The sequence below is a fragment of the Psammomys obesus genome, unplaced genomic scaffold (assembly GCF_907164565.1).
Source record: "Psammomys obesus unplaced genomic scaffold, mPsaObe1.curated_primary_1811, whole genome shotgun sequence".
Lineage (NCBI taxonomy): Eukaryota > Metazoa > Chordata > Mammalia > Rodentia > Muridae > Psammomys > Psammomys obesus.
Window position 1 is genome coordinate 3624381 of NW_026585742.1, and position 25860 is coordinate 3650240.

The following is a 25860-nucleotide window of genomic DNA, read 5'->3' on the forward strand; positions in this document are numbered from 1 at the left end:
CACACACACACACACACACACACACACACACACACACACACACACACCAGCGCCCCCCAGTATAGTTCTTATGTATTTTTCAAGACAGTAATTTCTGAGGGGCCTTGAACTTGGACCTTCTGTCACTCAGCTTCAGCACTAATGATATGTTCCTTTTTTCTGTCACCTTCCTCCAGCCAGTCCTGTGTTTGTCTCAATTGGAAACATGTCGGCAGCAGTTGTTAGCTAGGATAAATCTGTGAGTCACAAGTCCTCAGTTTATGCCAGGGTGCCAGAGTGGGATCCAGCACCCTCAGGAGACAGAGAACGCTGTAAAACTTAACAGAGATGTTAAGAATGAGTCCCTGTAGTAACTGAAATATTTCTCTCTCTTTCTCTCTCTCTCAATGTCTACTTACTCCTAAGCTTCAGATAGATGGAGCTTTGATCAGGGAAGACATTTGTGTTACTCAGTCGTATGAGCACAAAGGTGTGCTATCCGGTGAACAAAATCTGTTTTCTTATAGAAAGTTCTTAACATATTAGGACTGACTGGCTACATCTTTTCTTTAAAATTAACTTCATCATAAACACAACGATTAAAGAGGCTCTGAGTTGGCTACTGTGTCACCTCCTAGCAAACTCTGAATGTTAGGAAGGAATTCCAAGCACTTATGCCCAGGGATAAATATACGGTATAGAAGGTGAGACAGGAAACTGAAGATGAATGTGCACAAATAGAAGTGTGGGCCCAGCAAATATTGACAAAGATTAATACCTCTAATGGTCAAATTGGCTGGAAACCCAGTGTTTGAGTAGAGCTTCAGACAACAATATCTACTCATTTGGGTTCTGGTTGTTAGCTCTGACCACACCCTCAGTACCTTTCCTTTGTGGTTTCTTTGCCTGTCTGCTGTCGGAAACCACTTTCTCCATTTGTCCGTGCCTGCTTTGAGCCCTGGACAATTTGTTAGAGTATATGCTGTTCACAGTTCAGCCTCTCTTGCAGCTAAGTTGGCCCTACTCCAGTCACATGCCTCTGCCCCAGTTTTGGAATGATGGGTGATTGGTAGGTCCTCCTAAGAGAAAAAAGGCATTTTGGCAGTGGCTGCACCTTTACTGAGAAGCCTCTGGTATTTGAACTTAGTTTTCCAGCCCCAGGGTTGTGAAGTGTCCCTGCCAAGGGATTGGCAATAAATACTTTTGGTATAGGACATGCAATCTCTGCTGGAACCACTCAGCCCAGTTAAAGAGGAGTGAAAGCATTCATAAATATCACATAAAGTAATGGGTGTGGCTGTGACCCAGTACAACTATTGATGGGCAGGCAAGAGGGTTCAATTAGAGTCTGGTTTTGTCTGTTCATGATCTTGTCTGTCCTGTGAGCCTGGGAGCTGAGCCATATGCTACTTTTAAGAAAGACTTTTTATTTTCCTGGCCACTAGAATGTTAATTTCCAGATTTTTCTAGCCATCATTTACTTTGTGAAGAGCAGTAAACTCCTCTCTGCTTTATACAGGAAAAACTTGTATAAAAATTAATTACACATTAAAACTTGTGTAAAGATTTAATTAATTCTCCAAGGCAGGGTCTCACTGTGTAACTCTGCCTGTCTTCAAGCTCAGTATGTAGACCAGACTGGCCTTGAACTCAAAGACTTGCCTGCTTCTGCCTCCTGAGTGCATCCCAGTGCATTAAAGGTGCATTAAAGTGCATTAAGGGTGCATCCCACAATGCCTTGATCTTTTCTTTATTTTTTTAAAAAGTGGGTTTTTTTTTTTTACTTTTTGTGTGTGGATGTTTTGACTGCATATATATGTATTTGCATGCAGTGCCTTTGGAGGTGAGAAAAGGACATTGGACCCTCTGAAACTAGAGTTACGGATGAGTATTAGCTGTCATGTGAGTATTGGGAACTGAACCTGGGTCTTTTGGAGGAGTGACAAATGCTTTTAATGGTTGAGCCAAGACTTAACTACTTTTAGTTTATGTGACAGTTTTCTTACATGCATGTCTGCACCATGCGTGTGTCTGGTGCGCATGGAGACTAGAAGAGGACATCATATTCTTGGAGCTGGAGTTACAGACTGAGCCATCGTGTGGGTGCTTGGCACTGAAGCTGGGTCCTCTGCAAGGGCAGCCAGTGCTCTTAACCACTGAACAATCTTTCTATTCCTGATAGTCTGATTCATTATTGAATCCTCCAGTAATCTTACACATTTCTGGAATTACACATCCAGAAGTACTTCTGTGGGGAAAAAAATCCCCCACCCCAAGGTTGGGGTAGTGCTAGAAGTCCTGTGCATTCCTGACCTCATTGATGTAATGACAATAGATTCTCAGAACCTGGAAACCAACAGTGTTGTGTTCACAGACTTGGTTAGGATCTCCTTGGTTTAGCATGCACACACCTATGCACATGTTGGTTATTTGCAGATGTAGTTGTAGATCCATGCATTCTCCCACCAAGGTCAAAACCTTTGGGGATTGGTTTTTTCACTCATCATGATTCCTTGAGCCATCTGAGCTGCTTGCTCCTTTTTATTGCTGAATAATACTCCACACTATGGTTGTAGGATGGTTTGTTTAACCATCCAACTCTTGAAGGATATTATTTTTTTTTTAATTTAGGGTGCTTATGAAGATACTAGCAAGTAGCAACATTTGTTTATAGTCTTTGGAGTCAATATAAGTTTCCGTTTATCTGAGATAAACACCCTCAAGTGCAATTGCTTGGTCATATGCTAAGTATACTTCTCCTTTTATAGGAAGCTGCCATTCCCAAGGCATATTGCTATTGAATTGGCAGTTTATGAACAGGTCTCCTTCTCTTTCATTTTGTCTTTTTTACTGCTTTGTCTGGATTAGTTTTCTCAAAACAGTAATTGTAGCTTTCAAACCTGTTTGGTTTTCTACTCAACACTGTATGCATACTATCTAATTTTGTAACGGCTCCCCAGTGAAGGACTGATGCTGTTATTTCTCTAGAGAAGGAAATAGATTCACAGGGTCTATAATTAACTAGTTTAGATACAGTCAGCTCAGTAAGGGGCCGAGGTAGGAACCCCAGCCCTGACTGCCTAAGGAGCTAGTATCTTTGGATTGGTAAGGCAGCCCTTAATGTTGGGTGTACTCAGGAGCTGTCCCCTGGTGAAGTGACTCCAACTACTACCTTGTAGGCCTATTGGAGCCTGCTGACTTATCTGTACTTTCTTGGAACCATCCAGGAGACTTCTGTTTTTTTTTTTTTTCTCTTGCCTTTATCAGATGTGAATTCCTAAAGTATTTCACAAGTTTATAGTGGCACTCAGTGTTATGCATAGAGAAGCCCTAATATGCTCACTCGGGGATATTGTAACAAAGGAACTTCCGTGAGGCTATGGACTGTGCTGAGGACACTAACGTTAGCTGTGGGTGCTTCGTTCTTCCATGCTTTCGCCCACAGGCTCTCAGAGCTGAACTGTAGGTGGACTGCTAGTTTCTAGAAGTCATGGCCCCCCGACCCCTGTGTCCTCAGGGAAGTTATCTGTTCCTTCACTGAATTTTTCATGTGTTCAGGTACAGTCCCAGTCTCCAAGGACCAATGCATATGGCAGTTAACTTGTTCCTATCGGTATAAACATGTCCATGACAAGGAGGGGGCTAAAAGCCAGCCTGGAAGTGAGAGCATCTTGTTACAGAGTCACACACCTCCAAATTGCTCAATTCTTCCATCTGCTCCAGAAAGACCTGTTAATACTACTAAACGAAAGGTGTTGGGTGGAAGTAGCTCCCTGGCTAAGGCACTCAAGGAGTGCCTGCATCTCTGAGGCTCTCAGATGCAGAACACTTGTTCCTTAAACTTCCCTCTGACTGTCATGTATGAGACTCCCAAGGAGAGGAGCAGAACATGATATGCAGCGCTGTTCCTAATGTATTTCAGCGTCCAGACAAGAAGAGTAAGAATGGTGGTAGGGGCTGGTTACCACAGCGCCAATGGAAAGCTTTCTAGTCTGTGTTGAAGCAACTGCTTACATTAAAAAAACAAAGAGTGAGTGACTTTTCCACATACTGCCTTAACAAATCTAAAAGTTAAGTTTTGCTAGGCATGGTTGTGGGTAGTGGCCACTGTGATCCCAGCATTAGATGAAGCAGGAGGATTGAGAGTTCAAAAGACTGGCCCAGGCTACATAGTGATTTCAAGACTAGCTTAGTCAACACAGGGAGACTCTGTCTAAAAAGCCATGAACAAAACAGCTATAAAAATGTGTGCATTTTAATAGGTGACTAGACTACCAATGTTAAACAGAACCAAGTGGAAACTTTGGACTCTGTTTCAGTTGCTTTAACACAATACCTGGTAGAACTAATTTTAAACAACAGAAATTTGTTGTCCATGGTCAACATGTTTAGAAGCTGTGGTAATTTGGTGATGGCTGCCCCCTGCTCCCAACATGGTACTGCATTGCTGCATCCTGCCAAGATAAGGACTGCCTTTTGCAGCAGAAGTCAGAGGGCAAGTGAACTCAAGGCTGTGTTATGAGAAACATGCTCAGATGCCACAAAAGCAGGGGGTTCAGGGGAAGCTGGGAGATTGAAGAGACTGTGAGGAGGATTGGGCAGATAAGAGCTACTCTATTCAGTCCAGGCAAGGGATGCCAGGCAGGCAGGCACCAGCAGGCATCCAGGTAACAGCTAACTACACAGGAAGACACAGGCTGGCAAAAGCAAGGAGGCTCTGACCTTAAGTCCATATTTATAAGGAACCCTCACAAAAATGCCATTCTGTCAGACATAGTTACATAACAGATTATATCAATGTTTACTTTTGGGGTGTCCTAGATATTTGGTGGCAGCCATTTTGTGCTAACTCATAGCCCCTTCTCATGGCCAGTGGCAGCCATGCTCTATAGTTGGAGAGCCATATCAGCATCATGTCTAAATATAAAATGGCCCTTAAGTCCTTCTGGTCTCCACACATGTGAAGTTGCTTTTGTGGACATATACTCTGGACGTTGCTACCCTTGAGGCCAAATCAATCCAACCTCATGATCCTCTCATTGGCTGCACCTGGATTTTGGGAGGAGTTGCGAAGAACAATGTAGTAGGCAGCCTTGCTGTGTTGAGGTATGGCAAAGTGCTTTCTATGTACCTGTGGCCCCCTCAGAAATGAATTGTCATATTGTCCAGATGAACAAACTTGCAGGTACGAAAGTTTCCATTCTTTGCCTAAAATGCTGTGAGCGAAGAGATGGCCTATTCTGGAGTTTGGACCTTTTCTTATATCCTGAGGTCTGTTATATCAACAGTTTGCCACATGGCTTATCAGGGCCAGGCAGTGAAGAGTTCCTTAATCCTGGTTCTAGCCCAGCACTTGGGAAATGGTGCCAGAAGATTGAAAACAAGTTCAAGAGGAGCCTGGGGTACAGAGTGACACCCCCTCAAAACAGACAACAGAACCCCTTTTACAAATGGTAGCCGCAAAACCCTAGCATGCATAGTGTGAATTGCTATTAAACAGTACTGAACTCCTCTGGCTTCCCCCATTCTTCTGTTTTTAATTTTTCTCTTGTCTTCCCAAAAGGGAAAAAGAAACCAAAGAATTCTGTTTTAACCTATTTGGACCCGCATACAAATGCCGGCTCTTAAATATGAGAGCTACAACTGGGCGTGCTGCTGAGAAACCATCTTTTTAACACAGAAAGACTGAGTCAAGGAGGCCAGCCAAGGGTGGGGCTTCCATGTCCTGTAATTCTAAAAATATCAGGTGCCAGCTGAGCATGACCGAATCCACAGCTGCCACACACCGGGATCAGCGGTGGAAATACGCCATACAAGACTTCTGTGGAATAAGACACTCATGTTCCCAGAGCCCTTTCCCCACCCATTTCGGCGGGGTTCAGTGTTTCTGGACCTGGCTGAGCAGGAGACGCCATCATGGGTTCGGCGCAAGGAACCCAAGAGCCAGGACAATTATCTGCAGCTGCTAGTCAAGATGTATAGGTTTCTGGCCAGACGAACCAACTCCACCCTCAATCAGGTTGTACTGAAAGGGTTTTTTATGAGCTGCACTAACCGGCCACCTCCGTCCTTGTCACCCATGAGCCGAAAGATGAAGTTTCCTGGCCGAGAGAACAAAACAGCTATGGTTGTGGGGACGATCACAGATGATGTGAGGATTCTGGGAGCGCCCAAGCTGTGTGAACTGCGAGTGAGCCGTCCAGCCCGAAGTTGCATCAAGGCTGGGGCTAAGATCCTCACCTTCGACCAGCTGGCCCTCTAGTCTCCCCGGGGCCGAAGCTCGGTGCTCCTGTCTGGTCCTCGGAAGGGCCCAGAGGTATACCGGCATTGTGGCCCCAGGGACCCCACACAGCTACAACCAGACCCTTTGCCCGCTCCCTATGCCGGAAGTTCGAGCGTGCCAGAGGCCAGCCAAGGCTACAGAAACCAAACCTGGATCTGACTGTTATCAAAAAAAGCTTTGGAGGTTGGGGGGGGCAGGGGGGCGGAGAAGAAACTCATGTTCAAAAAGCTTGGTGGAGAGTTCTGCTCTGAACCATTGAGATGCAGCCGAAAAGAAAAAAAAAAAAAAAAAAAAAAAAAAAAGAGCTCATGAATGATTGAGTCCTGGCCAAGAGAAGGGAAATTTGGCACCTGCCTTTCTTAGCATGCAGTCCTGATCCAACCGTTGGATACATCTGCGGCTTTCATGAGGAAGTCCGGAGGATCTTGGGTGATGACTGAGTGAGGAAGATATTTGTGTTTGAGCCCGTGCGCCTCTCACTAGCAACCTTTTTTTCTCCATGAAGTAAATGTTTTCCAATGCTAGTGTGAACATTTAATCAAATTAAATTAACATTTTTATCATCAAATACAGCCAAGTTTGATGTTAAAACTGATTAATGTGATCATTTCTAGATGCTTCGGGTTGTTGTAATTCTTCTCAGCAAGATGCATATATTTGGGAAGGTCTATCCTCATGGTTTGGCTTTATAGCTGGCTTTTCTTGTTTACTTTATGTTGTAAACTAATTTTAACTACTCATAAAAGTTTTAGAATCCCATTTACATCTGAACAATGTTTCAGCAATTTGAACCTATATTTTTTTTGCTGTGGAGTTGTCTAGTAAAAAGTTTATATGACGCTGCTGACTCTAATGGTTCAGATAAATTATGCTTTTATCTTTTTGTGTGTTTATATTTCTTTCCTCTCTGCCTCTGCACTTTCAGAACCCTATTTATCAACCTCAATTATATGGGTGGATTTGGATATATTCTCTCTCTTCTCCCTCCCTCCCCTCTCAGGACAAACATAATTTCTATATGCTACCAGATGGGTGTGTTGGTTGTAAGCTTTAAAAAAAAAAATCCCCAAATACTTCCCAGGCCATCTGGTGTCTTGGTGGGGTCTAGTCGATTAACTTTTTAGCATTGGTTTTCAGTCTCAGCAGAAGAAATCAGGCCCCCTTTGGCTTCCCACTCACTAAAATTTGTCATTTTTTTCTCCCATTGTTAATATGCACTCTTGTACTGGCTGGCAGCATGTCATGGTGAATAAGCCTGATGAAGCTAAAACTCGGCTCTGCTCCTGGACAAGCTGTGTCCAGGCAAGGTTAATGGGTCAGAGGGGCATTGACCTTCCCTGAACTTGAGCACTTTCAACCTATCCGGGTGCTGGCAATATTTTGGGTGGATATACTTGTTGTGTAACAGTTTTCTCCAAGATTGAAACATTCTATCCTGCAGTTAGGTTCCTTATTAACCTGGAAGGTAAACAGCACAAAATAGCTTCAGGAAGTTCCTGAAACTGATCAGACTCACCAGACCCCTCCCTTCCAGAGTAAGTAGTAAAAGATGCAAAAGATTCTCAGACAAGCCATGCTATAAAGATGACTCTTGGGATCAGACCAGCTTCCGGGCAGAAATAAAAACCAGCCGAGCTGACAAGGTTTGGAATGACAAGGTGGTCACTTGGGAAGACCACTCTCTTAACTTGCTGAAGTGCCTTTAAATTTGTAGTGTGCCTCAGATGTTCCCATGCTGGGGTGGGCTTTGGCAATACAACTGTCTTTGAGTCATCTCTGCTTCTGTAAGTAACCCCTCACCCACATTCCTGTAAGTAACCTCAATTAAACCGTTGGTTCACTTAGTTGGACTTTGGTGTTATCCATACTTTGGTTTGTCAAGGGATCCCTGTCTGGGGTAAGGAGAAGTGTGTTTGGTGTGCCCAGATAATATTTTGTCACACAGCAGCATTGTATTCGGCAGGCTCCTCATATTGTTCTTCTATGGGCCAAGTGTCCCCTCAATGAGAACAGCTCCAGAAGAATTCATCTCTCATTTGTTCCTGAGTAAAGGGGCAGCTGCAGGAGCGACGGAATCCCTAGAGTATTATTGTGTTTCCAACCCGACCACTGCAGAGGGTGGGGGCATGAGGTATACTAGCTCACATGTTCATTATTTAGCAGTTTATTAGAAGATGTGGGCCTTGGGATCTGCTGGGCTTTGCTTCTAGAAAGCCCATGCTATATTACCGTTTACCTATAATTGATAAACAACCTCCTGTATACCTCCAGCCATCCTTAGATTACCTTGTCAGTCTAGAGAAGTAGTTATTCTGTATTGTTTAATAAATAGTGACAAGGAAAAAAGTCTGCATATTCCTTACAGGCACAATTTTCAGTTCTTACTAAGTATTTTACATGTGTGCTCAGCTGGTTCTGAGGAAGTGGAATTCATGGATAGGGAGGGCCAACTCTGCATAAAATATTGGAGAGGTGGCTTTGAAAAAAAAAACACCAAAAGAGATGGGCATTCTTAAACAATTAATTAATTATTATAATTTATTCACTTTGTTTTCCTGCTGTAGTCCCCCTCCGTGTCTCACCCATCCTCCTCTTTCACCACCTATGCCCCTCCCCTAGTTCACTGATAGGGGAGGTTCTCCTCCCCTTCTATCTGACCCTATCCTATCAGGTTGCATCAGGGCTGATGCATAATCTTCCTTTGTGGCAGGGTTGTGCCCCCCAGGGAGAGGTGATCAAAGAGCCAGCCACTGAGTTCTTTTCAGAGACAGCCCCTGATCCCCTTACAAGGAAACCCACTTGGAAACTTAGCAGCCTATGGGCTTCATCTGAGCAAGTGGGTCTAGGTCCTTTCCATGCATGGTCCTTGATTGGTGTATTGGTCTCTGCAGGCCCCCTTGGGCCCGGGTTTTTTTGGCCATGTTGGTCTCCTTGTGGAGTTCCTGTCTCCTCCAGGTCTTTCTATCTCTCTCTCCCTTCTTCCATAAGGTTCCCTGCACTCTGCCCAAAGTTTGGCTATGAGTAGCCAGAAGCTGGAAACAACCTAGATGTTCCTCAACTGAAGAATAGATACAGAAATTGTGGTACATTTACACAATAGAATACTACTCAGCAATTAAAAATAAGGTAATCATGAAATTTGCAGGCAAATGGATGGGACTAGAAAAAAATTATCCTAAGTGAGGTAACCCAGAAGCAGAGAGACACGTATAGTATATACTCACTTGTAAGTGGATATTAACCTTATAATATAAGATAAACATACTAAAATCTACAGTCCTAAAGAAGCTAAACAACAAGGAGGACCCTAGGGAAGAGGCTGAAACCTCATTCAGAAGGGCAGATGGGATAGACATTGGAAGTAGGAGAAGACAAGGAACAGGATAGGAGCCTTCCATAAGGGGCCTCTGAAAGACTCTACCCATCGGGATATCGAAGAAGACGGGTGTTTTAAAATCAGCTCCAGTATAAAGGTGTCCTTGACCTGACAATTTTCTTGAAAGGTGTCTTCCAAGTTTTATTTGTTTGTTTGTTTAAAAGCTCTGGCTGTCCTGGAACATGTTATGTAGATCAGGGTAACCTTGAACTCATAGAGCTCTTCCTTACCTCCTAAATTCTGGGATTAAAGGCATGAAGCACCATGCCTGGCTGTCATCAAATCTTGACACTTAAGAGATAAAAGAATTCTTTCAGCTTTTGCTTTCTGTGTTTGGGTGCTCTGTTGTTAGGTGGGTAGGTTTTTAGACCACCTTTCTGGTCACTTGCTATTCTATTCTGGGTTGTTCTATGCAGCCATGGTTTCATGGGCTCAGCTTCCTGCTGGTGACAGAGGATGATCAGTTGGTTGAGTTTAGGGCAGAAGGGATCTTGGTGAGCTTCGGGACTTTGTGCTGTATCCCTGATTGCTGTGCCATGACTCTGAACGGCAGGGAGGGCCTCAGTGCTGTCTCTGTCACATTCCTCAGCATTTGGCAGTCCGGAAGCTGTGCTTTTAATTTATTCATTGACCCGTTTATGATCTTCTTTACTCCGTGGGTTAAGATAAGGTCACAGGCACTGTACCACTTTCATTCATTTGTTTGTTGTCCTAGAATAGTACCAGTCAACGACATAAGTGCCAGAAACAATGGATTAGAAGAATATTGTCATAGAAATTTTTTGCTCAAGAAAGGCTGCCAGCTACCTTTCCAAGGAAGTACTCAATTCCAGCAAGTATGCTCATCACTGGCTGCACCTTTGTGGCCATGTCACTGTGATGTTAGAGGTCATTTATTTATGAGTTTCCTTTTTGCACTTGTGTTTTCCTGAGCATGGGCCATGGCTTTGATACTTAGGGAATAGCAAGTAGAATTAAAATCCCCCCACAATCCTAATTCACATGTGAGTAGTGAAATCTAGAATCATTGGGAATGCAGTGTATGCATAAAAATGTCAGATGGGTAGATACAAGGATAAAGGGACACACCGTCTGAGGTACCAGAGCCCATTCTGTGGCACTCATGGCTTCTATTTTGGTGATAATATTTTACAAATTCCCTTCCTTGGGTTTCTTCTCCAGCTTTCTAACAGTGCATTTACCCGATTTTGTTTGCTGGCTTGATCAGGACTCGGAGCCATTAGTATTCTTGAATGCCAGTTTTAGTTTTTTAATTGGACCTGGGTCCCCTGGGTCATTTCTAGCATCCCTGAATACTAACACTGTGTTAGCTTCATTTTCCTTGTTTCCTGGTCTCATATTTTTGTTGTTTTAATGTGTTATCTACTGTGTAAATATTATTATTGATTCTCAAGACATATAGACCAGGCTAGACTTGAACTCTGCCTTCTAAGTACTTGGATCAAAAGCAGTGCCTTCACTAATAGCATACTTTTCTTTTTTTGGGATAGGTTGTACCGTTTCCTCTGTTTTGTCCTTCAGCCATGTTTGCTCAAGATCTCATCCAGTGATTAAAAGTGAAATGAATTTGAGAAGCTTTATAGCAGCTCTTTGCAGCTGGGCCGGTGTAGCAGTGGTGGCTGCTTTTGCCCTTCTGATTATGCTGCTGCTCTGGCTACTCACCTTGGAGAAACCCATGCTCTCCAGGAACCCCAGGCCTTAGCATGAGATAGAGGACTGGCTGGTTTTGGGATGGATGGTTTCTTTTTTGAAACATACTTGGGCCTTTGTTGCCGTCAGTCTCAGAGGCTGTCAGAATTGTGGGAATAGAAATGTTTTGTCCTGGGTTGAGCAGGTGTCAGTGGCTATGTGAAGCCAGATGTCAGTGGCAAATGAGTGTCCAGCTGGGGTCTTGGGACCAGGAGAAGATGAGAGGAGGCTATGTGGCATCATTTTCAGGAGCTCTATGTGACTTTAGCGGGATTAGACAACAGCCTGAGCTTGGGGCACTGCCTTGAAAATGGTCATCTAATTTAAGTGGACCTCCTTGGTTTCTGTTCTGCCCACCTCACCTCCATCACACTTTTGTTTTCAAGCTTTGTTTGCACCACATTTCTCTGAGTTAAGTGTCTGCCATGTTGCTTATTCCCTTAGCTCGGATTGCAAATACTCTGCCACCCAAGGATTTGGATTGCCTGTATGCGCACAGCATCCATCTGTGCAACGGAAGCACGAGTCTGCTGCTGGTTCGTGGCCATGACCTCGTGTTGTCTCCTTTTCTATGTTTCTTTATCACACCGAGAAAAGATCATCATTCAGTGACAAGTTGGGTGTCCCGTATCCAAAATGCTTCGGATCAAAAGTGTTTCAGATGTTTCTAGATTATATAATATCTGAACATAAACAATGGGGTTTCTTGGGGATGAGGTTCAAGTCTAAATGTAAAAGTTTATGTATGTTTTGTGACTACTTATTTACATAGCTGAAAAATAATGCAATGTAACATTGTACATATCTTTGTGCATGAAAAAAATTTCACTGTGATGTCAGATGCAGAGTTTTCTGTTAGTGTTACCATGTTAGATCTTAGTTTTGAATTTTGGAGTGTCCTGGATTTCAGATTTTGTGTTAGGAATGCTCACCCTGGATGTAAGAGCTTTGGACATTGTGGACCCTGCTGGCTGTCTTCTTGGCACTGTTGAGCTTGTATTAAGATTGCACGGCCTTCTTAGGAGGATGCCTGGGAATTGCTGACAGCCTTCAGTTAGGAGTGTGAGGCCTGTCGTGTTCCCTCCTTTTTCTGCCCTGTTCCCTTTCCCAGATAATGTCCTTCCAGCTCTGAGATCCTCTAACCTGAAATCCTTGGTGATCTCTGCTTTCCAGGGTCCTGAGTCCTGTCTTGGTGAAGTCACACAGGCTTCTAACTGTTTTATTCCTGTAGCCCCAAAGCCGTCAGGCTGCCTAGCTATTCTCTGAGGTTCATACAGCATATAAGAAGTGTGGTTTTGCTCCTTGGAAAAGGCCGTGATTGTACAAGTCCAAACATTGCCCTTCTGCCGAGAAAGGAAGATGCTTAGGCAATGTTGTGTGTTCTTCCTAAAGTGAAGACATCTCATTGAGCATTGGCCAGGCAGTAGTATATGGAAGGAGGATCACAGTGCAGGCTCCTGAGTTTGGTTTTTTGGGGAAGCATTTGTCTTGAAACCTTTGAACTGAAATTCTCCTTTATCCAAGAGTAGACAGTAGACCTCACTTTTAATGTTACTGATGAGTAAGAGGTAACATGCCTTAGAACTCCATTACTTGATACTGTTCTAAAGACCTACCTTACCTAGAAACTGTAGGAAAGTGTCAATATCAGCTTCGTGGGGCTTCCGATAGTCTTTTTAAAACCTAAACTCAATGTTTCTAGTTCTTCATTCATGTGTGTGGTGCAGTTTCCTTTAAAATAAACTCATTTAACTTGATGATGTAAGTTAGTGTTTTAAGCAAGACTCAACTAGAGAAAGAAAGTATGAGACTCTAGCAGAAATGATGACTGTTGTATGGGAAGGATTGAGTCTTGAAGGAGAGGAACATTAGCCAGCCTGATAGCAATGGTTGGGGTTCAGATGCAGGTAAGAGCTTCTGTCTTTTAAAGGCAGCAGGGTGGTACCATGTGGGTAAACTTCCTCACCAGGAGGTTGAATGAACCAAATGTCTCCTACCTGATCTTTGGAAAGCTCTTGTGTACTGTGTGGGAACAGTGGTGTCAGAGCTCCACTGTCTGTACATGCAGGCCTGGTAAATGGTTGCAGTAGGTAGATTTGTCATTGTTGTGGTAAAATACCTGACAAAAGCAGCCACTGAGCAGTATGGCCCATCATGGCAGGAGGGCCGTGGCAGCAAGAACTTGAGGGAGATGGTCACGCTGAACCATCTCGACTGACGCTGAACCTGCAGTCGAGAAGCAGCGCATGGTGCATGCGAGTGCTCAGATGCACCTTGTTCAGTCCAGGATCCCAGTGCACAGAATGCTGCCTCCCACATTCATGGCGAATCGTTCCTCCTTGCTTGGTTCCACTCTGTGAACTCTGTCACATACATAAACAGATGTTTGTCTCCGAGGAGATTCTACGTCTGGTCAGGTTTGACAGTCTAAACCATAACCTAGTAAAATGATTTAACATCAGTAATAGAGACAACTGCAACACTTTCCTCAAGGTATTGGTGCAAGGATTGAAGGGACTGATTCAAAAAGAGCTTCCAGACTGACGCCTGGTTTCATGGAACAACAGTGTACAAATACAATGATAGTTTGTACCAAACAGAAGATGTCTTATGTAATCCATTGAATAAATTGGAACATTTTTTTTCTGGTTTTGGTTTAGGGGATAGATCCCAGGCTTCCTGGCTAGAGAACACACATACACACTTACTATTGAGTTATAGCCTACTTCCTTTCAGTGTGTGTGTGCGTGTGTGTGTGCGTGTGTGTGTGGTGTGTGTGTGTGTGTGTGTGTGTGGGTGTGTGTATGTGGGTGTGTGTACGTACACACACGATAAAGGACAGCATTGACTGTTATTCCTCACCTAGTTTAACCTTAGTTTGTCATTATTAATTTTTTGTTGCCATTTTAATACATGGTTTTTCACTGTCCAGGGACTTCCTGAGTAGGCTAGGCTTGCTGGCCAGCAAGTCTGAGGGACTTATCTCTGCTTCCTGTCCATTCTCATGCTTGCACCAAGCAGTGCTTTACTGACACACGTAGACACACAGACAATTACACACACACACACATCCCCCGCCACGAAGGAGAAGAAAAAGATTGGTTTCACTGATTAGTGAGACTAAGGGCTTGTTGGTTTTATCGGCTTTTGAGGGGAGGTTCTCCCTGTGTAGCAGACCAAGGCTGTGAGTGATATTTCTTGACTTGTTTCTCTCTGAACTCCCTCTTGTGCTATGGATGTCTTGTTTATCTGGCTGCCGGAGGCAGTTTAGAATATATAAGCATTTATGCAGCTGAATATCCGATACAATGACAGCATCCTCAGGGAATGACTCTTTCTAGGCCAGGGTATTTCATCCTTCCACAAAGACAGGAACACTGGAAGGTAAACAACAAGGAGGTCCTTGTTCTTTAAAAATTTTTGTTTAAAAAAAACCCTATCTTCTTTTGATAAGATACATTGTGTTTTCAATCACCCCTCTTTCCTCCTTTCTGCTCTCTTACTGTGGAATATAGATAACCTCTGGGTAGACAGCAGCATTTCTGAATAAGGAATGCAGCCTGCATGCATAAAACCCCAGAACCTGTAAGTTTGTTTTGAAATGAGATTGTAGAAATCATGATATGGGATTTCTCCATTTCAAAACATCCTACATTTCCTGAAATGTGGACATCTTGAGCATCAACATGACACTCAAAAAGTATTGGATGTGGGAACACCTCAGATTTTAGATGCTGAGCATGGAGATACTTATCTGAAGTCGATGCAAATACTCCAAAGCCCCAAGTTCACAAATCTGAATGCTTCTGCTCCCAATCATTTCATATGTGGGTACTCAACCTGAAACTGTTGTGATTTAGAAATACTGGGTCAAGAGAGCCCCAAACAATAACAGGGAAAGCTAAAACCAACCCTTTAGTCCTTTGCAAGTGTTAATAACATATGGTTTAGGCACCAGACTCAATATCTCACTTGATTGCCCTTATTCTGCATCCTTTGGTAAAACTCTCCTGTTGATTAAATCTGGCCAGTGGACCAAACTGTGGAAACAAATACAAGTTTGGAATCTCTTGATTTCTTATTTTTCTTAGATATGGTTAAAGACCGTGGTACTTTAAAAAATATGTCTATAAATCGTGGGGTAATTCCTCATAAGCTTATATAATTCTCCTCCCATTGCAGGTGGTTTAGGTTTGTTGATTAAACTTCAAAGGTGCACAATAAGGTCAAAGTGAGATAAACTTTTACAGACTTGACCTCTGGGTCACTGATTATGTGTGAAGCCATCAGCCACACGAAGACTTTCTGGCAGCTCCTGGGAGAGGCTGGGAGCCTCTGACGCTGACTGCTAGCAGACCAGTGAGCCTGGAACTCTGACTGATTTCTACATCCCAGCCAATGCCTCCACTGGTGCCTCCTTAGAAATGAATGGCAAAGCCACCTCCTCAGTCTGAAGAAGGAGGATCAGAAGTTTGAGCAAAGCCTGGGAGGTATACAAAAACCCATCCCAATATATCTCTCCACTAAACTTACCTAGAATACTGGTTTGCCCATATCATAAACTCGGTGACAGGACCGTTTGTTAGCCATAGTAGCTAACTAGTGCGGATTACTGATAGGATTTAGGTAGCATTTGATACCAGTTCATCTCTAAGACCACTCTCTTTGGCACACATACATCCTCTGTGTGGGGACTAGCAGTGGGGGAGGGGAGACCCCTGGCTAATACCTTTTTAGGGACAGAAAAGACAGTGTTTTGGTTTCATATTTGAACCAAATATGAAAGATCTATTCTGATAATTATTTTGATAGATTTTCCTACTACAAATCAGCTGCTCTGCTGTGGTTCACACCCTTGATGTGCAGGAGTGGAGGGAAGCCGCTTTAGAAACAAACAGGTGTCGTGGCTGGAGATGGCAGGAAGTATCGTCATCTTCAGGTCAGTTAGCTTCCGAGGAGGCTTCTTTCCTTAGTTTTTAGAACAGTTGGAAAGAGCAGAGACATTGAGCCTTCTTGTGATTTGGAATGAAATCTGCTTTTGCTATTTGAAGTTCCGTGAAGGTCGCAGTGTATCTGTGTGGTCCATCCCTAGTTCCTGGAATCACAAGAGAATGGAAAGGTTCTCAGAAAGTTTCTTCTTCTTCTTCTTTTTCTTCTTCTTCTTCTTCTTCTTCTTCTTCTTCTTCTTCTTCTTCTTCTTCTCCTCCTCCTCCTCCTCCTCCTCCTCCTCCTCCTCCTCCCCCTCCTCCCCCTCCTCCTCCTCCTCCTCCTCCCTCTCTTCCTCCTCCTCCTCCTCCTCTTCCTCCTCTTCTTCTGTTCTTTAAAGCAAGGACATGTTGTATGGTTTTGAGATTTCACAATCTTTCTGAGCTTCAGTAGACTGTTCTGTAGGGTGTGTGTGTGTGGGGGGGGGGGAATGGCCTGGGTTTGGAAGCCACAGAAGGGCAGGAGATGGTGTGTTTAAAGTAGATGATGAGATCATCTGGGCTACAGTTGGCTTGCACTTGTTCTGACCCTCAGTTCTGACCCTCTGAACCCTGGTTGTGATGGCCAGAGAACGACTGTCCAGTTTGGGTCACGGTACACTTCTGTTTGCAGTGTCAGCCTAGGTGGCTCAGAGGAGGTTGTTAGTGGCATTGACCCTGCCACCGGATCATACTAAGTAGACTGTTGCCAGGCTGCTGCCACACAGGGGCCTGTAGTGAGGCAGGCACCGCGCCCTGTCATGTCTTGGTTGATGATATGCAGTTGTGACTCCAGCAGAAAGCTGTGTTCAGGGGACTAGGTGATGGTGCGGAGACTACAGCTTTTTCACTCTCTGTGTTGTCTCAAGTCCAAGGTGATGAAGAACTTGATTTCTTTGATGAAGGTCTTCCTAATAAGCTGATTGAATATGAGTGTGAGTGTCAGTAAAAGTTACTCTGTTTAGCATTAAGGACCCGTTGCAGGCAGAAGAAGCATTGCAGGTACAATTAATTAGGATGTTTGTCCGAATGCTGTATGGCATTTAGTGAATTGGACGTCTGTTTTTGTTTTAGATTCTTTTAGGGAGCACCATTAGCAAGTGAAGTTTTCTGATAAATCTTAGTATTTCCATTGCTTTGATCCATTTGGATAAGGATCTCATAGGGGAGGATTCATAATACATTATAAGCATATCTATGTTAATGTATTATGTTTATTTGTGTGTATGGGGGGGCTGTGTGTAAGGAGGTCAGAGGAGAGCATGAGGTCTTCCGCTATCACTCTTCACTTCATTCCCTTGAGACAGGCTCTCTCCCTGAACCTACAGTTAAGTGGCCAGCAAGCTCCTAGTGCCAGTACCACGTTCAGTGCCAGGTTATAGGCACACTTTTTTTTTTTTTTTTAATAAGTTCTGGTTATTTGAACTCAAGACCTTGTGTTTACACAGCACATACTCTCACCTATTCTCACTTACTCTCACCCTGAGCTATCTATCCATCCCAGAAGGGGTCGAATCCAATGTCAGATGCATTATGGGTCTGTCATATGCTGATGGGCCACAGTCAAGGTGCAGCTGTGAGGAAGGAAGCCTTGAGCAGCTCCCAAGAATGCTCTGGTCATGCCTGCTCTTACCTCACTGCCATTTAGAGTAGAGCAAGGCTGAGTTAAGAAATACAGATTCAAGTAATATATCTTTGGCCCTTCTGTTTTCTCTGTAACTGTACTGGAAATATACCTTTACCATCACTGCAGAGCTTGTTTGAGCTAATATTTTTCTATATGGAGGCAACTATATTTTATAGAGACTTAGAATTATCTTGACAAATTTGGGGCAAGTAAAAAATTCCAGAGCAAAAGATTGTGTTTTTAGTAAATAAATTAATTTTATTCATGATTTTACATTAATAACTTTACTTTTATGAAAGTGAGTATGCTTAAATACATTACATGTGTATGAAAATGTCCTTGTATGACTTAGCACCACATACAATGAATGCACACCAATGAAAATTTAAAAATACGTTTAAAAAATAAGAGTGAAGGTGAAGAGCTCAGTTGGAATTTGCATATGTATATTTGGGAGGCCCGCACTTTGGTTGAAACAAAGATTTGCTGTCCAAGTGAGATGGCTTGTCTCACTGGAATCCTGAAGCAGTTCCCGTGTGGCTTGCAAAGTGAAGAGTGATGGTCACCTTTCCTGCATGCTGGTGGCTGTCGAGTTTGGGGCAGAAAATCCTATAAAGGAGAAAGGGCTGCAAAGTGTAATAAACTGCCAGGCACTTGATAAAACCCTTTTTCCTCTTAGCCGTCTGGTCAAGTTCAAGGGCGTCGCTGAAGGCTCTTTACTGGTGCGAAGGTGATGAGATTTCTCTTCTCCTGCTAGCTGTCTGAATTACTTGTGAGCTTGACAGAGACACAGGCTCCCACTCAATAGCAAGTCAGAGACTTGGGATATCTCATTTCCTTTAAGTTAAACCTACCAGTTTTCATTTGCCCAGTAATTTCCCCCTCTGGGCGCTGTGTGTGGTAAACATGACAAACTTGTACCCAGTTCCCTGCTTCCTTCTTATTTCAGTCCGTGGCTTGGAGCGGGTGGCCCCAGTTCTCTGCACTGTCTGCTCCAGTCTCTGCCAGCTAACCCGGGAAAAGCTGGGTTTTGCAGGGCTGCTATGAAGGTCAGATGGGGGTAAACACAAAGTTGCCTTCGGGGGGTTCCCTCTTACTTCCTGTCTGTCTGCAACCCAAATGCTACTTTTGATGATTTGGGCTAGATGATGCTGAGTGCTGGGCTCATCCTGAGCATTAAAGGAGGAAGAAAAGGTTTTATTTATTTTTGTTTTTTATGTATGTTTTTGCCTGCATGTCTGTTTGTATTGTACCAGAAAGCATGGTACCCCCTGGAAATGTTGCTAAGAGATGGTTGTGAGTCACCATATGGTTCCTGGGAATTGAACCCTGGTCCTCTGGAAGAGTAGCTGGTGCTCTTAACCACAGAGCCACCTCTCTTGGCCTGTCATGAGTGCCTTAGGCCGTTGACACAGTACCTTGTGTCTTAGATTATACTACTACACTCTTTCATTATATGATACATATCATTTTCCCCAGACAAAATGTAGCCTTGCCTCCTAATAAATAGGTCCCCAGGGAAACTGTGTGAGGTTTTTATTCCTTTTTAAGAATATGTTTTATTTTTATTTAGGAATATGCACATGTGTTTTTATGTGGGGGGTATGTGCATGCAAGTGTCCCCAGAGGCCAGATTGTCCACTGCCAAAATGGCAGCTCAGGCACGAACTCTTTCTCTAGAACAGGAGTACATCACACGTAAACACTGAGTTGGTTCCCCATCGCAGGCATTTCCTTTATCTAAAGGTTGTGGAGAGAGGCTGGGGCTAACAACCCCCAGATGGTAGGTGCTTGCCTAGGAAGCAGCAAGTTCTGGTTTTGATCCCCACCACTGAGTAAGCGACCATGGTGCTGACTGTAGTCCCCGAGTAGTGGAGGGCTTGGCCACAGAGTATGCTCAGGGACATCATAGGATCTATAAGACATAGTCTCAAAATAAATTAGTAAAAGTGTCATAGATCAGAACTTAGAATGAACAGATGACTTCAATTTAATAATAACTTTTATATTTAATGAAATTGTATAGATGCTTTTTGCTGAAACTCTGGCCCCTGAATGTGTTTAATTCATTTAAAAGTACTTTGATAGTATTGGCCCAGCTATCTCCTCCTTCCTATCACCTAAAACCAGCCGTACTCTTGCTTGGATGCCTTTGGAATATCAGTGGAAATGATGTCTGAGTCTTCATCATAGTCAAGAGCTCCCATCTTAACTGATCGACAAGTAGCTCACAAGGAAGTTCCAAACTGGAACATGCCGCAGCAAGTTAAACTGTGTATCCCTGGTGTGTGATTAGATGTTCCTGCTCAGAAGATTTATAGGCCTTGACGTAGGGATGGAAGGAAAGGTTCTTCCTAACTTTCATTTCAAAATCTAGCATCTTTGCTGTAACCAAAACCAAGTGTGCATTTGAGCTGCGTCTTCGGGAATGTCTTAGAGTCAGGGTTACTGCTGTTGCTGTGATGAATTGCTGTGCCCTAAAGCAACTTCAGGAGGAAAGAATTTGTATTACTTACATTTCCACAGCACCATTCACTGTCGCAGATGTCAGGGCAGGAATGCGGAGTCAGGAGGCACAGTCCAAGCAGGGATGCTGTTTACTGCCTTGTTCCTGATGGCTTGCTCAGCCTGCTGGTTTATAAAACCCCAGTGCACTAGCCCAGGGGTGCCACCTCCCACAATGAGCTAGGCCATCCCCAGTCAAACACTGAGAAAACCCTGTAGAGGCATGCTTGTCTATAGCAAGATCTCATGAAGGCATTTTCTCAGTTGGGTTTTCCTCCTCTCAGATGACTGTAGCTTTTACTTAGTTGACAAAGAACTAGTACCCACATGCAGTGCAGGCATTTGAAAAACAGTGCACTTGTAGAAAGCTGACACAATATGTACCAGCCACCATCCTGTTTCTTTATAATTATCTTTACCATTTGTGTAAGTTTGTCTGTCTACGTGGGTGGCCACCGAGATCGTAAGAAGGCATCAGATTTTATGGAGCTGGAGTTGCCAGCATTTGTGAGCTACCTGACATGGATGACAGGATCTGAACTCTGGTCCTCATGCAGAGTGGCAAGTGCTCTTAAGCATCAGGCCATCTCTCTAGTCCTTCATTCCCTTTTCAGTCCTCCTGCTTCCCAGAACAGGCCTGTGGGTAAGTTCTGTTAAGTCATTTTCTCCCTTTGTGCCACAGTGGACATGGTGCCTCATGACTGTAATCCTGGCTCTCGGGGCAGGAATCTAAGAAGACGCCCTCTTTCACATCAAAGTCATTTGATCTGCCAGAGGTCACCAGTCTTTATTTTTTAAAAAGCCAATCAGGAAAGACTGAGGTGGAGCCTGGCTAATGGGGGAAAAAGGCACAGTAGCCAATGGTGGTCGAATTAAAAAACCAAGGAGACTTTCTGTTCTGGTGTGCCTGCTGGTCTGGTTTGGGTTCCTTTTTGCAAAGAACTTCCTTGGCAGTCTTTTTCTCTCGTCTATGTGTGTGTTTGTGTGTCACTGGGGTTAGTCTTTATTTCGAACAGGAAGATCTCGCACAGGTTTGAGGCCATGCTGGTCTACAGTGAGGCTGGGTGTGTATATGTGCATGGGCACACACACGGGCATGCATGGGCACATACCTGTGTAAGGGGGTAGAAATGGAAGTAAAGTGGCTTGTCCAGTGCTTTCCAGCTAATAACTAGTCGTCTGGCTCTTGGTTGTTAAGTTGCTCCTATTGATCCTTTGGTTATTTTGATACTTTGAACCATGTCTCACAGGCAGTGACTACTATCAGTGCTTGTAAATAAGAATGTTTTGTAAACTTGTAGTTCCTTTTGGTGGCTTGTTACCTTGCTACATAAAATAGCATTTTTAATTTTTTTTTTTTAATAATACACTGTGCCTTGACCCTCCCCACCCCACCCAGCCTCTCCCATATAGGTTTTTAATAGTTGCCACGGAGATCACAGTGACTTACCAGCCCTCAGATACTTAGTCCTCTGGGACTCTGTACTGAACACACAAGAATATCCTCGTCTATACATATAGCCTAGAAAAAGAGGACATTTCAACAAACCACAATCCCACAAACTTTCAAATACGGCTTAGTTAAGATTCATGTTATATTTTGAGGGTCTGAGTATATGACGCCATTCTCAGTGTTCTGAGCAATATTACAATATTCACAGAACATTTGTTTTCCTTAGGGCATTCCCAACAGTCTGCGTAAAAGAGAGGAGTGAAATACGAAGCTAAAGATATAAAAGCTAGGGTGAGGGTGGCTGAACGAGCTGCTGCCGCTTGGCAGTGGATGCGCAGTGAAGGTGCTGTGGAGATAAGGACGTGCTCTTCGGAAGGAGGCGTGGACTCCACACAGAATTTGAAAACAGCCACCTCGGAGTTCCCATGCTCCTCATTGTTTTTCTGTACACAGTTCAGGGTAGAACCTGCCAGGGTGGTTTTACCAAAAACACACTCTGATTTCTGGTTCCTTCTTGTAACAGGACTCCCCAAACGGGGGAAGGGGAAATCAAGACATGAGTTTTTTTTCTTATCAAATCAGAAATTATGCAGATCCCATGAAGCCATTAGAGGCAATATTCAAGACTGTGGGTGGTTTTACTGCTCTTTTCCGAAGGGTATTTTGTGAGCATTACCCTCCGCCAAACAGGGCTGTCCATCTCTGGTGTTTTAATGTGATTCCCTGAGAGATGGCATGGGGCTGAAGCCCTACCTAGTGACACACCGGGGCCACCATTTATTAGGAAGCTTCACTCTTCTATCTGCAATGACTCCACTGCAACATGAAGCCCTCCCACCAAATGCACAGAAAACTTATTTGGTGCGTGCCAAGTCAATGGTGGCCTAGATTTTTTTTTTTTTTTTTTGAGTTCATTCATTATGCTGAACTTTAGTTAATATAGAAATACTTTCTAATTACAGTTCTGTCCCCTGGTAGATGGATACTATGCATTGCATTTTCAGCCTTGGCATTTACTTCCAGGCCTCGCAGTGAGTGAAGAATGCTGGTTGCTTTCTAAGATTGGTCATTCTCGTGTCTGATTTTGGCTTAAGAGCAAATGGGGTTGCCTCCATCAGAACAGAAAAGAGACCCTAAGGGTTCTTCCAGTCCTGCAGTGTTCCTTGTTTCTTAAGCCTGAGAAGTGGAAGGACCCATTCTAAATAGACAGCATAGGTCTGGGAATGACATAGTGTTAGAGCACTTGCTTAGTATGTGGGAGCCCCTGAGTTAAGCCCCTGCAATACTGAAAAAGAAAAGAAAAGGGAAGAGACTTGCTGTGTGTGGGGATGTTGGTGGTCTTGGGGAGCTCAGTGATGCAGTGTGTCCTTTCATGTGCAAAGTGGTGGCTGCGGCCCTCAGCATGCATACACAGATATCCCCACAATGATCTGCTTCAATGCTGGAACCTGAAGGAAGAGGCCTGAAGGGATACTGGCCCACAGCACCATCTTGTCTTCAGCCTGCCCCATGCTCACGGCATGAGTACTGTCCTCCATTCCTACTCCTCTTCTCACGACACATCCTCTGCTGTCTTTACCTCTGCTGTCCATATAATTTTATGCCTGTTTTACCTAGAGCTTACTTAATTGGATGCATTATTGCATGACTGAATGTTTTGATCTTTCTTCTTCTGAGCGGGGACCTTCCTGCTTGATAGCACACTGTGCTGGCTTACCATCGCATTCTCTTGGGCAGCGTTGCTTTCGAGGTAGGCAGTGTCTGTGGAATGGATAAAAAACCTGTTGTCCTTAAGACAATTGGGCGTGGATGGGGACAATATGATAGCATACTTTGGTTGGAGCTGACATAGTGATGGATGGGCTATGAGGTCTCAAACACCAAAATGTGCACTCTCTGTGACTGCTGATAATTTGTGAGTGAGGCATTTTAACAAGGTGGGTAAAAGTTTCTGATTCAAACCCATGTGTGGTGACACACACCTGTAATCATCGCACTGGGGATGTAGAGGCAGGAGGTTGACTAGAAGTCTCATGCCAGTTTGGCCTATGTAGTGAGTCCTAGGCCTGTGAGTGAAATAAGACAAAACCCTGTTCTCAAACATCATAACAACCAGTTTCAACCCAGGCATGGTGGTGTAGGTCTGTAAGACTAAAATTTGAAAGTCTGCGGCAGGAGGATTTGGAGTTCTAGGCCAGCCTTCTCTAAATCTCTGAGTATGAGGTGACCGTGGGCCACATAGAGATAGTGAGACTCAGAAGACAAAGAAGGCTTTTGGGAGTCTTCGTAGACCTTGATTCCTGTCCTGGCATAAAAGGTATTGGACCTTCTACAACTGTTCAACATCTTTGACCATTTATCTCCTTTCTCTTTGATGGGTCTAAGTATCTGACTCATACAGTAAGTTGGAAAGGTATCTAATAGACCACAGCGCTGGACCAGAAAGGCAGTAGGGGCTATGGATGGCTTTTGTGCAGCAGATTGGAACTGCAAAGGAACTCTGTCATCAGTGGCTAATGTACAAATTTGGGAAGCCCAAGAGAAGATTTGTCTTATCCTGAAATCAGGTTCCACTGAGGTGTCATCTAAGGACAACACATAATTAACTACTGTCAGGGGCATTAAAATGTCACTGTGGCTCCACACACAGTTGTCCTTAGGCGAACCTCCTCTGCAAGAAATATATTTTGTCCTATTTGTTTAAATTATGTTACAGTGCTTTGTAGAGTTGTAATCTTTTTTTTTTTTTTGAATGCTGTCACCTGCCCCTCAAATTGATCAATGTCACATTTTTTTTCTTGCTTATCTCACCTTCTCACATGGCTGTTCTCCAAAGCTAGACCTCCAGGAGACCCACCAGCTCATTAACCTCTGACGAGGAGTCCAGACCTTCCAGGTGAGGACTCGCTGAAGGAAGCAGCATACTTCAAAAAAATCCCCCTCCCCTGCTGCCCTTGCATTCCCCTAGCCATGCTCATTGGCATTAGACCTGGCACATGTCATTTGCCACACTGTGGGGTTCGTCATGGATGACTTTGTATTGTCATTTGAAAATCCTTGCTGAATTCTTTGAGAAATCATTGAGCAGGCTTGCAGAATGCAGCCCATGGTTGGTAGCTCTGACCTCCTTGTTCTGCGTAGGCTTATCCTGCTTGAGGGGTGATGCCCACCAGATGCTGCATGCCTTCGGGTCCTTCTGGACGAGAGTGAGATGTAATTTGGTAAGAAGGCCTTTAGCTTCCCTGCTGTTCAGGGATCCAGGAGAGCCAAGTAGAAAAACAAATTAGGGAAAATGTCTTTTCCCTGAGCCTTGCTTGTGTAAATGAAGGTCATTGGGTATCCCCCGCCAGAGGGTGAACACTACAGAGAAGACTCTTTCAATTAGTCCCTCATACTTCGGAGTCTGACGTGCTATTATCTTGCCGTCTCTCCCCTTATGTAAAACCAAGTTCTCTGGGCTTCCTGGAAGCCAAACACAGCTTGCCAGATGTTCTCCTGAAACTTTGCATTAGTGTTTTTGGTAAATTACAAAGCACCTGAGTAATTCCATGGGGTAAAATACTGGATTGAGAGGCAGAGAGTTAAGCTGCCAGTAAGGTATATTTCACAGTTGTGAAATGCAGGTAAATTGGCCTAAGCGGTGGAGGTCAGTTTTAGTTTTGTATAATGGGCAGAGCGGTGCTGGGCGTTGTGCAATGAAGCATCTGGCTCTGGTTGAGCCAGAAATATCTGCTTCATAGCAATCCTAAACTTCGGAACAGCCCGTGATTGGTGAAGAAGCTGGGATAAGAACAGTGCCAATTCCTTATGTTAAGGCCTGGTGCAGGCCGAGTTCAATCCCAGCGCCCTCCCCACAGTCCCCAGTAGGAAACTGAGACAACGGCTGTGACTGAGAAAACCCCACTGACCCATACACACATTAATCACTTTTGGCTTGAGTAAGAGATCAGGGTAGTATTTTCT

General features: G+C 44.0%; 1 protein-coding gene and 1 pseudogene across 2 annotated transcripts in view; both read left to right on the forward strand.

Moving 5' to 3' along the window:
* Ptprg (protein tyrosine phosphatase receptor type G) overlaps window positions 1–25860 on the forward strand; it is a 683725-nt gene that overhangs the window by 82350 nt on the left and 575515 nt on the right. The window lies entirely within an intron of this gene.
* Window positions 5819–6776, forward strand: LOC129670506 (60S ribosomal protein L18-like; annotated as a pseudogene).